Raw genomic sequence first — 12556 nt, forward strand, 5'->3', positions numbered from 1 at the left:
TTGGATTGTCATGTTTTCATTGTCATTTGTCTCTTGGTATTTTTTAAAATTTCCTCCTTGATTTCTTCAGTGATCTCTTGGTTATTTAGTAACGTATTGTTTAGCCTGCATGTGTTTGTGTTTTTTACATTTTTTTCCCTGTAATTCACTTCTAATCTCATAGCACTGTGGTCAAAAAAGATGCTTGATATGATTTCAGTTTTCTTAAATTTACTGAGGCTTGATTTGTGGCCCAAGATGTGATCTATCCTGGAGAATGTTCCATGTGCACTTGAGAAGAAAGTGTAATCTGCTGTTTTTGGATGGAATGTCCTATAAATATCAATTAAATCTACCTGGTCTATTGTGTCATTTAAAGCTTGTGTTTCCTTATTAATTTTCTGTTTGGATGATCTGTCCATTGGTGTAAGTGAGATGTTAAAGTCCCCCAGTATTATTGTGTTACTGTCAATTTCCTCTTTTATAGCTGTTAGCAGTTGCCTTATGTATTGAGGTGCTCCTATGTTGGGTGCATATATATTTATAATTGTTATATCTTCTTTGGGGATTGATCCGTTGATCATTATGTAGTGTCCTTCCTAGTCTCTTGTAACATTCTTTATTTTAAAGTCTATTTTATCTGATATGAGTATTGGTACTCTAGCTTTCTTTTTGTGCGTGTGTGCGTGTGTGTGTGTGTGTGTGTGTGTGTGTGTGTGTGGTACGCGAGCCTCTCACTGTTGTGGCCTCTCCCGTTGCGGAGCACAGGCTCCGGACGCGCAGGCTCAGTGGCCATGGCTCACGGGCCCACTCGGGATCATCTCGGACCGGGGCACGAACCCGTGTCCCCTTCATCGGCAGGCAGACTCTCAACCACTGCGCCACCAGGGAAGCCCTCTAGCTTTCTTTTGATTTCCATTTGCATGGAATATCTTTTTCCGTCCCCTCATTTTCAGTCTGTATGTGTCCCTAGGTCTGAAGTGGGTCTCTTGTAGACAGCATATATATGGGTCTTGTTTTTGTATCCATTCAGCCAGTCTATGTCTTTTGGTTGGAGCATTTAATCCATTCACGTTTAAGGTAGTTATCGATATATATGTTCCTATTACCATTTTCTTAGTTGTTATGGGTTTGTTTTTGTAGGTCCTTTTCTTCTCTTGTGTTTCCTAATTAGAGAAGTTCCTTTAGCATTTGTTGTAGAGCTGGTTTGGTGGTGCTGAATTCTCTTAGCTTTTGCTTGTCTGTAAAGCTTTTGATTTCTTCATCAAATCTGAATGAGATCCTTGCCGGGTAGAGTAATCTTGGTTGTGGTTTATTCCCTTTCATCACTTTAAATATGTCCTGCCACTCCCTTCTGGTTTGTAGAGTTTCTGCTGAGAAATCAGCTGTTAAGCTTATGGGAGTTCCCTTGTATGTTGTCATTTTTCCCTTGCTGCTTTCAGTAATTTTTCTTTGTCTTTAATTTTTGCCAATTTGATTTTTATGTGTCTCGGCATGTTTCTCCTTGGGTTTATCCTGTATGGGACTCTCTGCACTTCTTGGACTTTGGTGGCTATTTCCTTTCCCACGTTAGGGAAGTTTTTGACTGTAATCTCTCAAATATATTCTGGGGTCCTTTCTCTCTGTCTCCTTCTGGGGCGGCTATAATGCGAATGTTGTTGTGTTTGATGTTGTCTCAGAGGTCTCTTAGGCTGTCTTCATTTCTTTTCATTCTTTTCTCTCTATTCTGTTCCACGGCAGTGAATTCCACCAGTCTGTCTTCCAGGTCACTTATTCGTTCTTCTGCCTCAGTTATTCTGCTATTGATTCCTTCTAGTGTAGTTTTCATTTCAGTTATTGTATTGTTATCTCTGTTTGTTCTTTAATTCTTCTAGATCTTTGTTAAACATTTCTTGCATTTTCTCGATCTTTGCCTCCATTCTTTTTCCGAGGTCCTGGATCATCTTCCCTATCATTTTTCTGAATTCTTTTTCTGGAAGGTTGCCTATCTCCACTTCATTTAGTTGTTTTTCTGGGGTTTTATCTTGTCCCTTCATCTGGTACATAGCCCTCTGCCTTTTCATCTCCTTTATCTTTCTGTGAATGTGGTTTTTGTTCCATAGCCTGCAGGATTGTAGTTTTTCTTGCTTCTGCTGTCTGCCCTCTGATGGATGAGCCTATCTAAGAGGCTTGTACAAGTTTCCTGATGGGAGAGACTGGTGGTGGGTAGAGCTGGGTGTTGCTCTGGTGGGCAGAACTGAGTAAAACTTTAATCTGCTTGTCTGCTGATGGGTGGGGCTGGGTTCCCTCTTTGTTAGTTGTTTGGCCTGGGGTGACCCAACATTGGAGCTTATCCGTGCTCTTTGGTGGTGCTAATGTCGGACTCTGGGAAGGCTCTCGCCCAGGAGTACTTCCCAGAACTTCTGCTGCCTGTGTCCTTGTCCTCACAGTGAGCCACAGCCACCCCCCACCTCTGCAGAAGACCCTCCAACACTAACAGGTAAGTCTGGTTCAATCTCCTATGGGGTCACTGCTCCTTCCCCTGGGTCCCAGTGCACACACTACTTTGTGTGTGCCCTCCAAGAGTGGAGTCTCTGTTTCCCCCAGTCCTGTCGAAGTCCTGCAGTCAAATCCCGCTGGCCTTCAAAGTTTGATTCTCTAGGAATTCCTCCTCCCCTTGCCGGACCCCCAGGTTGGGAAGCCTGACATGGGGCTCAGAACCTTCACTCCAGTGGGTGGACTTCTGTGGTATTAGTGTTCTCCAGTTTGTGAGTCACCCACCGAGCAGTTGTGGGATTTGATTTTATTGTGATTGCGCCCCTCTTACCATCTCATCGTGGCTTCTCCTTTGTGTTTGGATGTGGAGTATCTCTTTTGGTGAGTTCCAGTGTCTTCCTGTTGATGATTGTTCAGCAGTTAATTGTGATTCTGGTGTTCTCAGAAGAGGGAGTGAGAGCATGTCCTTCTACTCCACCATCTAACCAGTCCCCCCCAGTTTTAATTTTGTGTTTACATTTGAAACTTATTTTTTCCAATTTTTAACATATTGACTCATTCATATTTTTGGTCCATATTTTGATTTAAAAATTCATTTTTAGAAATTATGGTAAAATATATATAACATAAAATTTAGCATTTTAATCTCTTTTTAAAATAAATGATTTTATTATTTTTTGGCTGCGTTGGGCCTTCGTTGCTGCATGTGGGCTTTCCTCTGGTTGTGGTGAGCGGGGTCTATTCTTCATTGTGGTGCGCAGGCTTCTTATTGTGGTGGCTTTTCTTGTTTGGAACATGGGCTCTAGGCGCGCGGGCTTCAGTAGTTGTGGCACGCAGGCTCAGTAGTTGTGGCTTGTGGACTCTAGAGCACAGGCTCAGTAGTTGTGGTGCCCGGGTTTAGTTGCTCTGCGGCACGTGGGATCTTCCCGGACCAGGGCTCGAACCCATGTCCCCTGAATTGGCAGGCGGATTCTTAACCACTGCGCCACCAGGGAAGCCCTTAACCATTTTTAATATACAGTTCAGTGGCATTAAGTAATTCACATTGTTTTGCAACCATTATTACCACCCATCTCTAGAACTTTTCATCTTGCAAAACTAAAACTCTTGATCCATTAAACAATAGCTGCCCATTTCTTCCGCTTCCACCTGCCCCTGGCAACTACCATTTTGTTTTTTCTCTCTCTGAATTAGACTACTTTATCTACATTATATGAATGGAATCATACAGTATTTGTTCTTTTGTGATTGGCTTATTTCTTTTAGTATGGTATCTTCAAGTTTCATCTACACTGTAGCATGTGTCAGAATTTCCTTCCTTTTTAAGGCTAACATTCCATTGTATGTATATACCATGTTTGTTCTTTTTTTTTTTTTTTTTATCCATTGATAGTTACTTGGGTTGCTTCTACCTTTTGGCTGTTGTGAATAATGCTGCTGCTGTGTACATGGGTGTGCACATATTTCTTTGAGACCCTGCTTTTAGTTCTTTTGGGTACATACTCAGAGTGGAATTGCTGGGTCATATGGTAATTCTATTTTTAATTTTTTGAGGAATGACCATACTGTTTCCATCACGGCTGCATCATTTTACATTCATACCAGCACCAACATTGAACAAGCGTTCCAATTTCTTTACATCCTTGTCAACACTTGTTATTTCCTATGTGTGGGGTTTTTTTGTTTTTTTGTTTTTTTGGATACTAGCCATCCTGATGGGTGTTAGGTGATATCTCATTGTGCTTTTGATTTGCATTTATGCTGCTGAATTCAGTTTGCTGGTATTTTGTGGGGGATTTTTTGGATCTGTGTTCAAAGGGGTATTGGTCTGTAGTTTTCTTGTAATGTCTTTGTGTGGCTTTGGTATCAGGGCGATGCCTCACAGAATGAGTTAGGAAGTGTTCCCTCCACTTCAGTTTTTTGAAGAATTTGAGAAGCATTGATATTCTTTAAATGTTTGGTAGAGTTCACTAGTGAAGCCATCAGGTTTGGGGCTTTTCTTTGTTGGGAGCATTTTGATTACTGGCTCAATCTCCTTAATAATTATGGGTCTATTCAGATTTTCTATTTCTTTGTGACATAATAGGTTTCTAGAAATCTGTCAGTTTTACCTAGGTTATCCACTTTGTTGGTGCACAGTTGTTCACAGTACTCTCATAAAATCTTTTTTATTTTTGTGGAATCAGTAATGTCTGCACTTTCTGATTAGTAATTTGCTTCTTTTTTCTTAATCTTGCTAAAGTTTCATCAATTTTGTTAATTTTTTGAAGAATCAACTTTTGCTTTTGTTGATTTTTCTGTATTATTTTTCTATTCGCTGTTTCATTTATCTCTGCCCTAGTCTTTATTATTTTCTTCTTTCTGCTAGCTTTGGGTTTCAGCTTTTTCTAGTTCCTTAAATTGTAAAGTTAAGTTGTTGATTTGAGATCTTTCTTATTTTTTAATACGTGTTTATAGCTATAAATTTCCCCCTTAGCATTACTTTCACTGCATCTAATAAATTTTGGTATGTTGTATTTTTTGTTTTCATTTGTCTTTTAAGTATTTCTAATTTCCCTTAGGATTTCTACTTTGACCCAGTGGTTGTTTAAGAGCATATTGTTTAATTTCCACAAATTTGTGAATTTTCTAATTTTTCTTTTACTGATTTCAAAATTCATTCTGTTGTAGTTAGGAAAAATACTTTGTATGATTATCTGTCTTTAAAAATCTATTGAGACATAATTTGTGGCCTGATATATCGTGTATTCTGCAGAATGTCCCACTTGTACTTGAGAAGAATGTATAATCTGTTGTTAGGTAGAATGTTCTATATATGTCTGTTATCTCTAGTTGGTTAATTGTGTTGTTCAAGTCCTCTATCTCCTTAACTTATCTTCCGTCTGGTTGTTCTATCCATTATTGAGAGTAGGGTGTTGAAACTGCCAACTGTTATTATAGAACTGTCTATTTTCCCCTTTAATTCTGTCAGTTTTTGCTTCATATATTTTGATAGTCTGTTATTAGGTGAATGTTTATAATTGCTATATCTTCTTGCTCTCTTGAGCCTTTTATTAATATATAGTGTTCTTCTTTGTATTTTATAACCTCCTTTGATTTAAAGTCTATTTTGTCTGGAATTAGTACAGCCACCCGTGATCTCTTTTGGTTACTATTTGCATGTCATATCTTTTTCCATCCTTTCACTTTCTACCCATTTGTACCTTTGTATCTAAAGTAAGTCTCTTGTAGAGAACATATAGTTGGATCATGTTTTTAAAATCCATTTTTGGCAATGTCTATTGGAGAGTTTAATCCATTTACATCTAAAGTAATTATTCATAAGGAGGAACTTTTGTCATTTTGCTATTAGTTTCTTATATGCCTGATAGCTTTTTGAGTTCCTCATGTCCTGTATATTTTGATTCCTATTGTGATATTAGTGGCAGGTGACTTAGGGCTGTGGTACTTTCCTTAAAACAAACAAAGAAACAAATAAACAAAACTTAAACCATTTTAATGGGTTAGAGTCATAGGTTAGAGGCAAGGAAAATATGTGTTTCAAGGTAAGAATTTTAATTTCTTCCATCACCTATATGGATTTAGGAATTTTGGCATTTGTTTAAGTATAAAAATAGTCAGTTGGAATCAGTGTTGGGTGGAAGAGTTATTTTAAATAAACTAATTGAAGTGTAGTTGGATTCTGCTCCTCCAACAATAAGACCCTATTATTTGTAGTATAATTAAAACATCACATAGCAGAACAAATTAGACCTTTGTAAATGTCAGAGCATCTTTTGTGGAGTAGTGTGTGAACCATCCAAACTCTTGTGTTTTTAATGAGGCTGCATAATGAAGAAAGGTGAAAGGTATAACCTTCTTATAGGTTTACTGTTATCCACATTTTCTGATAAAATTAATGACAGTAATATAGTGAAATAAATTTGCCTGTTTGCAGATCAGCTTAAAACATTAGTAAACTAATCATAAAATGTCATATGTTTAAGGTAACTAGATGAAAATGTATACCTTAATATTGTAATTTAGAGTAAGTTAATAAACACAGATCATGTCCAGAGTATACATTTCTCTCTTAATTTAAATGATAATAATCTCTGTCTGCCTATTGCTGGGAATGTTACTCTTCTTTCCTTTAGATGATAGATATTACTTACCTCCTTCCTTTAAAGTTTCTTTTTCCTTTAATAAGGGAAAGGGGTATGAGCGTATTCTTTGGGATCTTCCTTATTAAATAATCAGGATTTACAATTTTCCATCACATTGACATAGCTGGTGTGGGGGAATAGTAGCTCACTTATATTCTTGAAAAGTGGTTTCTTCCTTTTAGATGATGAAACAATAAGGGAGAGCTGAAAAAAGCTCTTTTCAGCATACTTCCCCATGGTAGGACCAGCTACCCGGATTTTCTTTTCTTTCTTTCTTTTTTTTTTCCCTGTACGCGGGCCTCTCACTGTTGTGGCCTCTCCCGTTGCAGGGACATGCAGGCTCAGCGGCCATGTGGGATCTTCCTGGACCCGGGCACGTACCTGTGTCCCCTGCATCGGCAGGCAGACTCTCAACCACTGCGCCACCAGGGAAGCCCTCAAACGTTTTTAAATAGTGGAAGTTTTTTGTCTAATGATACCTTGTGGGGAGACCTGTTAGTAAACAGATGAGAGTAAATTAGTGAAGTTGTTCTGGCTGAATGGGAACTGGACCAAGTTGTTTAAGCAAGTCAAGTCAAAGGGAATCATTTCCTCAGATTGTTTTTAAAAGATTTAGATGGGGCTTTGGAGTGTGAACAGTATATGGTTCTTGGCGTTTTTTCTTTTTTAGCAGTTTGACTTGAAATAAATGTAAAACCACATGTGTTTGAAGTCTTTATCTATTTAGAATATACAGCTTTACCTTTGCTGTGTGTCAGAATTTCTTCTGTGGCTTGTTTGTGGAATGAAAGTTAGGACCGCTTACATGTATGAAATACTGATGCCTTATGTGTGTGCCTGTTTATTGACTTGGCCGATGAGCTTGATTCCAGGCTTAAGCCAGTGAGAACTGAGAGTTTCAGTTTTTAGGTTCTCTAGGCTCTGGAACTAGTTCTAGTTGAGAGCAAAAGATCAGGAAAATCTCGAAAATTCAGAAGATCCAAACCTTTGTACTTTTGAGCTAGAATATGCAAAACTGTTTACTTTTCCTTATGTGTGGGCTAGCTTGAGCAAGTTTATTTGCTTGTATGATTTTCTGCTAAGGCCAGATTTCCACATTTAATTCTAGTGTAAGCCACATTTAAATATATAAAAATCAATTTTTACAGACTCTTCCCCCAACTGAGGGAGGTGTATACTGTGGATTTTTATGTGACAGCATAGTGTAGCCTTTTTTCCCCCCCAAACCTCTTTTGGGTAAGTAACTCAGAATACATATTCCCAAGAGCCAGGTGGGTCTGTAGTTTTCTTGTTTTTTTTTTTTTTGCAGTACGCGGGCCTCTCACTGTTGTGGCCTCTCCCGTTGTGGACCACAGGCTCCAGACGCGCAGGCTCAGCGGCCATGGCTCACGGGCCCAGCCTTTCCGCGGCATGTGGGATCTTCCCGGACCGGGGCACGAACCCGTGTCCCCTGCATCGGCAGGCGGACTCTCAACCACTGCGCCACGAGGGAAGCCCTGTAGTTTTGCTTTTGTGTAAAGGATATTGTATTCCATCATGAGAAGCAGGCACTGAGGTACAGAGGGATTTAAGTCTCTAATCCTAATTTAGGAATTGTTGAATTATGAAAGTACCTGCAGAGATTAAGCTTTTTTTTCAAATAGTTGTATTGAGATATAACTCACATACCGTATAATTTCACCGGTTAAAGTATGCAATTCAGTGGATTTTAGTACATTCACAGAATTGTGCAGACATCACTACAGTCAGTTTTAGACCATTTTCATTACCCCTCGGAGAAGCCCCACACCCTTTTAGCCTCTTCCCGCACATCCATCCCCATCTCTCCTAGTCCTAGGTGACCACTAAATCTACTTTCTGTCTCTATAGATTTAACTATCCTGGATATTTCATATAAATGGAGTTATATAATTATGTGGTCCTTCTTGACTGGCTTCTTCCACTTAATATAATATTTTTAAGGTTTATCCAGGTAGCACATATAAGTACTTTGTTTCTTTTTGTCACCGAATAATATTACATTGTATGGATATACCACATTTTATCCATTCGTCAGTTGATGGGCATTTGGGTTGTTTCCAGTTCTTGGTTTTTATGAATGATGCTGCTATAAACATTTGTGTACAGGTTTTTGTATGGATATAACTTTTCATTTTTGGGGGTATGTACCAAGAGATGGAATAGCTGAGTCATTATGGCCACTTTATGTTTAGCCTTTTGAGGAACTGCTAGACTGTTTTCAAAGCAGCTGTATCATTTTACTTTCCCATCAGCAATGTATAAGTGTTCTAGTTTCTCCACATCCTTGTTAAGACTTGTCATTATCTGTGTTTTTTATTGTAGATATTTTAGTAGGTGTGAAGTGGTATCTCACTGTAGACTAATTTTTTAAAATGTGGTTAGGCATTACAGGAATGATAGTACTCTAAGATGAAGTTAATATTACAATTAAAGTATTTAATAGCCTGACCTGGGAATATAATCTTCAGTAGCCATTCTTAACCCTGGCCATGTATAATTAGTATCACTTCCTAATTTAAAAAAAATGGTGTTATGAATATTGTAAAATCCTTCCACCTCCCACCCCCCAAAATTCTTTATTCAAAGAGAAAACAGTGAATATTTAGTTATAGAGAACAGAATCCACTTGATGTAATTTAAGCAGAGAGGATTTATTTACCATGGGGTACTAAATAGCTTAAAAAATTGTTGGGATATATCAGTCTGGGTCTGATCAGGAGATAGAAGCCACACAGTAATTTAACAGGAAAAGAGTAGTATAAAGAATTATTGACTACACTTGATCGTAGCCAAAAGGCTGAGAAGTGGTGCTGGGAAAACTGGACAGCTACATTAAAAAAAAAATAAAATTAGAACATTCTCTAATACCATACACAAAAATAAACTCGAAATGGATCAAAGACATAAGTGTAAGGGCAGACACTAAAACTCTTCGAGGAAAACATAGGCAGAGCACTCTTTGACATAAATCACAGCGGTATCTTTTTTGATCTGATCAGGGTCAGCTAGTAGCTATCTTGTACAATTTAGGACAGGCAATTCCTCCTAGAGAAATGAAAAATAAAAACAAAAATAAACAAATGGGACCTAATTAAACTTAAAAGTGTCTGCACAGCAAAGGAAACCATAAACAAAATGAAAAGACAAGCCACAGAATGGGAGAAAATATTTGCAAATGAAGTGACCGATAAGAGATTAGTCTCCAAAATATACAAACAGCTCATGTAGCCCTATGTCAAAAAAAAACCCCGAAAGCAAAAAACAAAACAAAACAAAACAATCAAAAAATGGGAAGAAGATCTGAATAGATATTTCTCCAAAGAAAACATACAGATGGCCAAAAAGCACATGAAAAATGCTTAACATCACTAATTATCAGAGAAATGCAAATCAAAACTACAATGAGGTATCACCTCACACTGGTCAGAATGGCCATCATCAAAAAGTCTACAAACAGTAATTGCTGGAGAGGGTGTGGAGGAAAGGCAACTCTCCTGCACTGTTGGTGGGAATGTAAATTGGTTCAACCACTATGGAGAACAGTATGGAGGTTCATTAAAAAGCTAAAAATAGAACTACCATATGATCTAGCAATCCCACTTCTGGGCATATATCTGGAGAAAACCATAATCTGAAAGGATACATGCACCCCAATGTTCATTGCAGCACTATTTACAATAGCCAAGACATGGAAGCAACCTAAATGTCCATCGATAGAGGATTGGATAAAGAAGATGTGGTACATATATATAATGGAATATTACTCAGACATAAAAAAGAATGAAATAATGCCATTTACAGCAACATGGGTGGACCTAGAGATTATCATACTAGGTGAAGTAGGTCAGACAAAGACAAATATCATATGATATTGCTTATATGTGGAATCTAAAAAAAGTACAAATGAACTTATTTACAAAACAGAAATAGAGTCACAGATGTAGAAAACAAATTTATGGTTACTGGGGGGAAAAGGAGGGAGGGATAAATTGGGAGATTGGGATTGACATATGTACACTACTATATATAAAATAGATAACTAATAAGGACCTACTGTATAGCACAGGGAATTCTACTCAATACTCTGTAATGACCTATATGGGAAAAGAATCTAAAAAAGAATGGATATATTTATATGTATAACTGATTCACTTTGCCATACAGCAGAAAGTAACACAACATTGTAAATCAACTATACTCCAACAAAAATTAAAAAAAAAAAAGAATTATTGACTGTAACAGGGGATTGGAGCAATATGGGATTTACCAGTAAGAAGTCAAGGTAACGCTAAAGAATATAAGAATAGCTGATATAAAGAGCAGTTTCTAACCCCAGGGCTCACTGACATCTATCCTTGGTTAGGTAGGGCACGTTCAAGTCAAGTAGGTAAGGTGTGGCAGTAGGAGAATTTGCTGGATATGTGCCCTCTTGGGTACCAGGGAAAGTGTTCCTGGGGAGGTGACTCAGCAGCATCACTCTGCTACGAAACTGCCTAACCTCCTGTTGGAGAAGCTGCACTGCTGCAGGAATCTGGTGCTGGAGAAGCCATCCTTGTCGGGGTGCGTCCTGGAGCCTTGCCTGCTGCAGCCAAGTGAGCCCATTGGAACCATGAAACAGAATCCTTTTCCCCTACAGTGTCTTTCCAGTGCTCTCTTGACAAAGCTTAATATCATGTCAATTGGCAAAGAAATTGGTATTTTAAGTGCATAAATCCATTTTCACAGTACAGGCAAAAAGGGTGAATTTGGAGAGGAGGGGGAATGAATCAATATCTAGCACAGGTATTAAGTGGTTTCCAGAATTGTTTAGACATCTAAAGAAAGAGACTCTTGATTGAGCTTCAAAGGAACAACCTCCAAAACCTCTGCACAGAACTGAGAAACACAGGGAGTTATTGTCTTTTTTTGACTAAGAGGCCTCCTGTCTAATTGTGAAATTGCCTCTAGATCTTTACTGCTGTTTTAAAATCAGGAAAATGTTGTGGTCAGGAGGCCATGGTGATCAGGAATCTCCTGCTGTACTTAACCAGCTCTAGAACCGCACTGGACCTGTTCTGGTCTGTACCAGCCCTGCCTACAAGAGACTAGAATAGCCTTTCTCAATTTTTATACCCTGGAGGATCCGTGAAATAATTTTCAGGTCTCAGGTTACAGGTGTGATATTAGTGTAAACAGAAAGTTTAGATATAGTAATTGTCTGACCACCTCCTGTTCACCTTCCTTCATTTGATTGGTGAAAGAGAGAGCTCCTATCCTAAATTGTACAGGATGGGTACTACCTGCCCCTGATCAGATGAGACAGCAATTTTTTTTTTTTTTTTTTTTGCGGTATGCGGGCCTCTTACTGCTGTGGCCTCTCCCGTTGCGGAGCACGGGCTCCGGACGCGCAGGCTCAGCGGCCATGGCTCATGGGCCCAGCCACTCCGCGGCATGTGGGATCTTCCCGGACCGGGACACGAACTCGTGTCCCCTGCATCGGCAGGCGGACTCTCAACCACGGCGCCACCAGGGAAGCCCGAGACAGCAATTTTTTAGTTACATGTACTCACAACCTATGGGAATGGTACTTGGGAGTAGAGTAAACTAGCCAAATTGTCTATGGGAGATTGGCTTTGGAGTTACAAAAGGATGAAGTACTCCCTGCAACTCTCCACCCCCGTGGGAGGATGTGATTAGTTTGTTTGAATAATTCTGAGGACTGGCAGGGAACTGAAGCTAGTTCCGTTGAGGACTGAGTGGAGTGCAATTGGTTCAGCTGATAGTGGACCTAGCTGGGTGAGGAGTCTTTCCTGTTGGCTATGGTGAGGGTGGGAGAACTCTCATTAGGCCTCTGGGGCCCTGTGGGGCTCATAGTTGTCAGAACAGCACTTGAAATTTTAGGCCTTACAATACAGTACTCCAGTAATGATTGCTAATGCTTTTTTGATAGAGAATGA

At 39.0% G+C, this 12556-nt stretch overlaps 1 protein-coding gene across 10 annotated transcripts in view; it reads left to right on the forward strand.

Moving 5' to 3' along the window:
- Positions 1–12556, forward strand: part of AGTPBP1 (ATP/GTP binding carboxypeptidase 1) — a 170933-nt gene that overhangs the window by 9938 nt on the left and 148439 nt on the right. The window contains exon 1 of one of the 10 annotated variants that reach the window (XM_073806003.1): positions 1005–2458. The exons of the other annotated variants lie outside the window; for them this stretch is intronic. The gene's annotated coding sequence lies outside the window, so the exon portion shown is untranslated. Of the gene's footprint in view, positions 1–1004; positions 2459–12556 lie in introns of those variants that run through there. 10 annotated transcript variants of the gene reach the window in all.

Source organism: Tursiops truncatus, chromosome 6 (genome assembly GCF_011762595.2).
Source record: "Tursiops truncatus isolate mTurTru1 chromosome 6, mTurTru1.mat.Y, whole genome shotgun sequence".
NCBI classification, from domain to species: Eukaryota; Metazoa; Chordata; class Mammalia; order Artiodactyla; family Delphinidae; genus Tursiops; species Tursiops truncatus.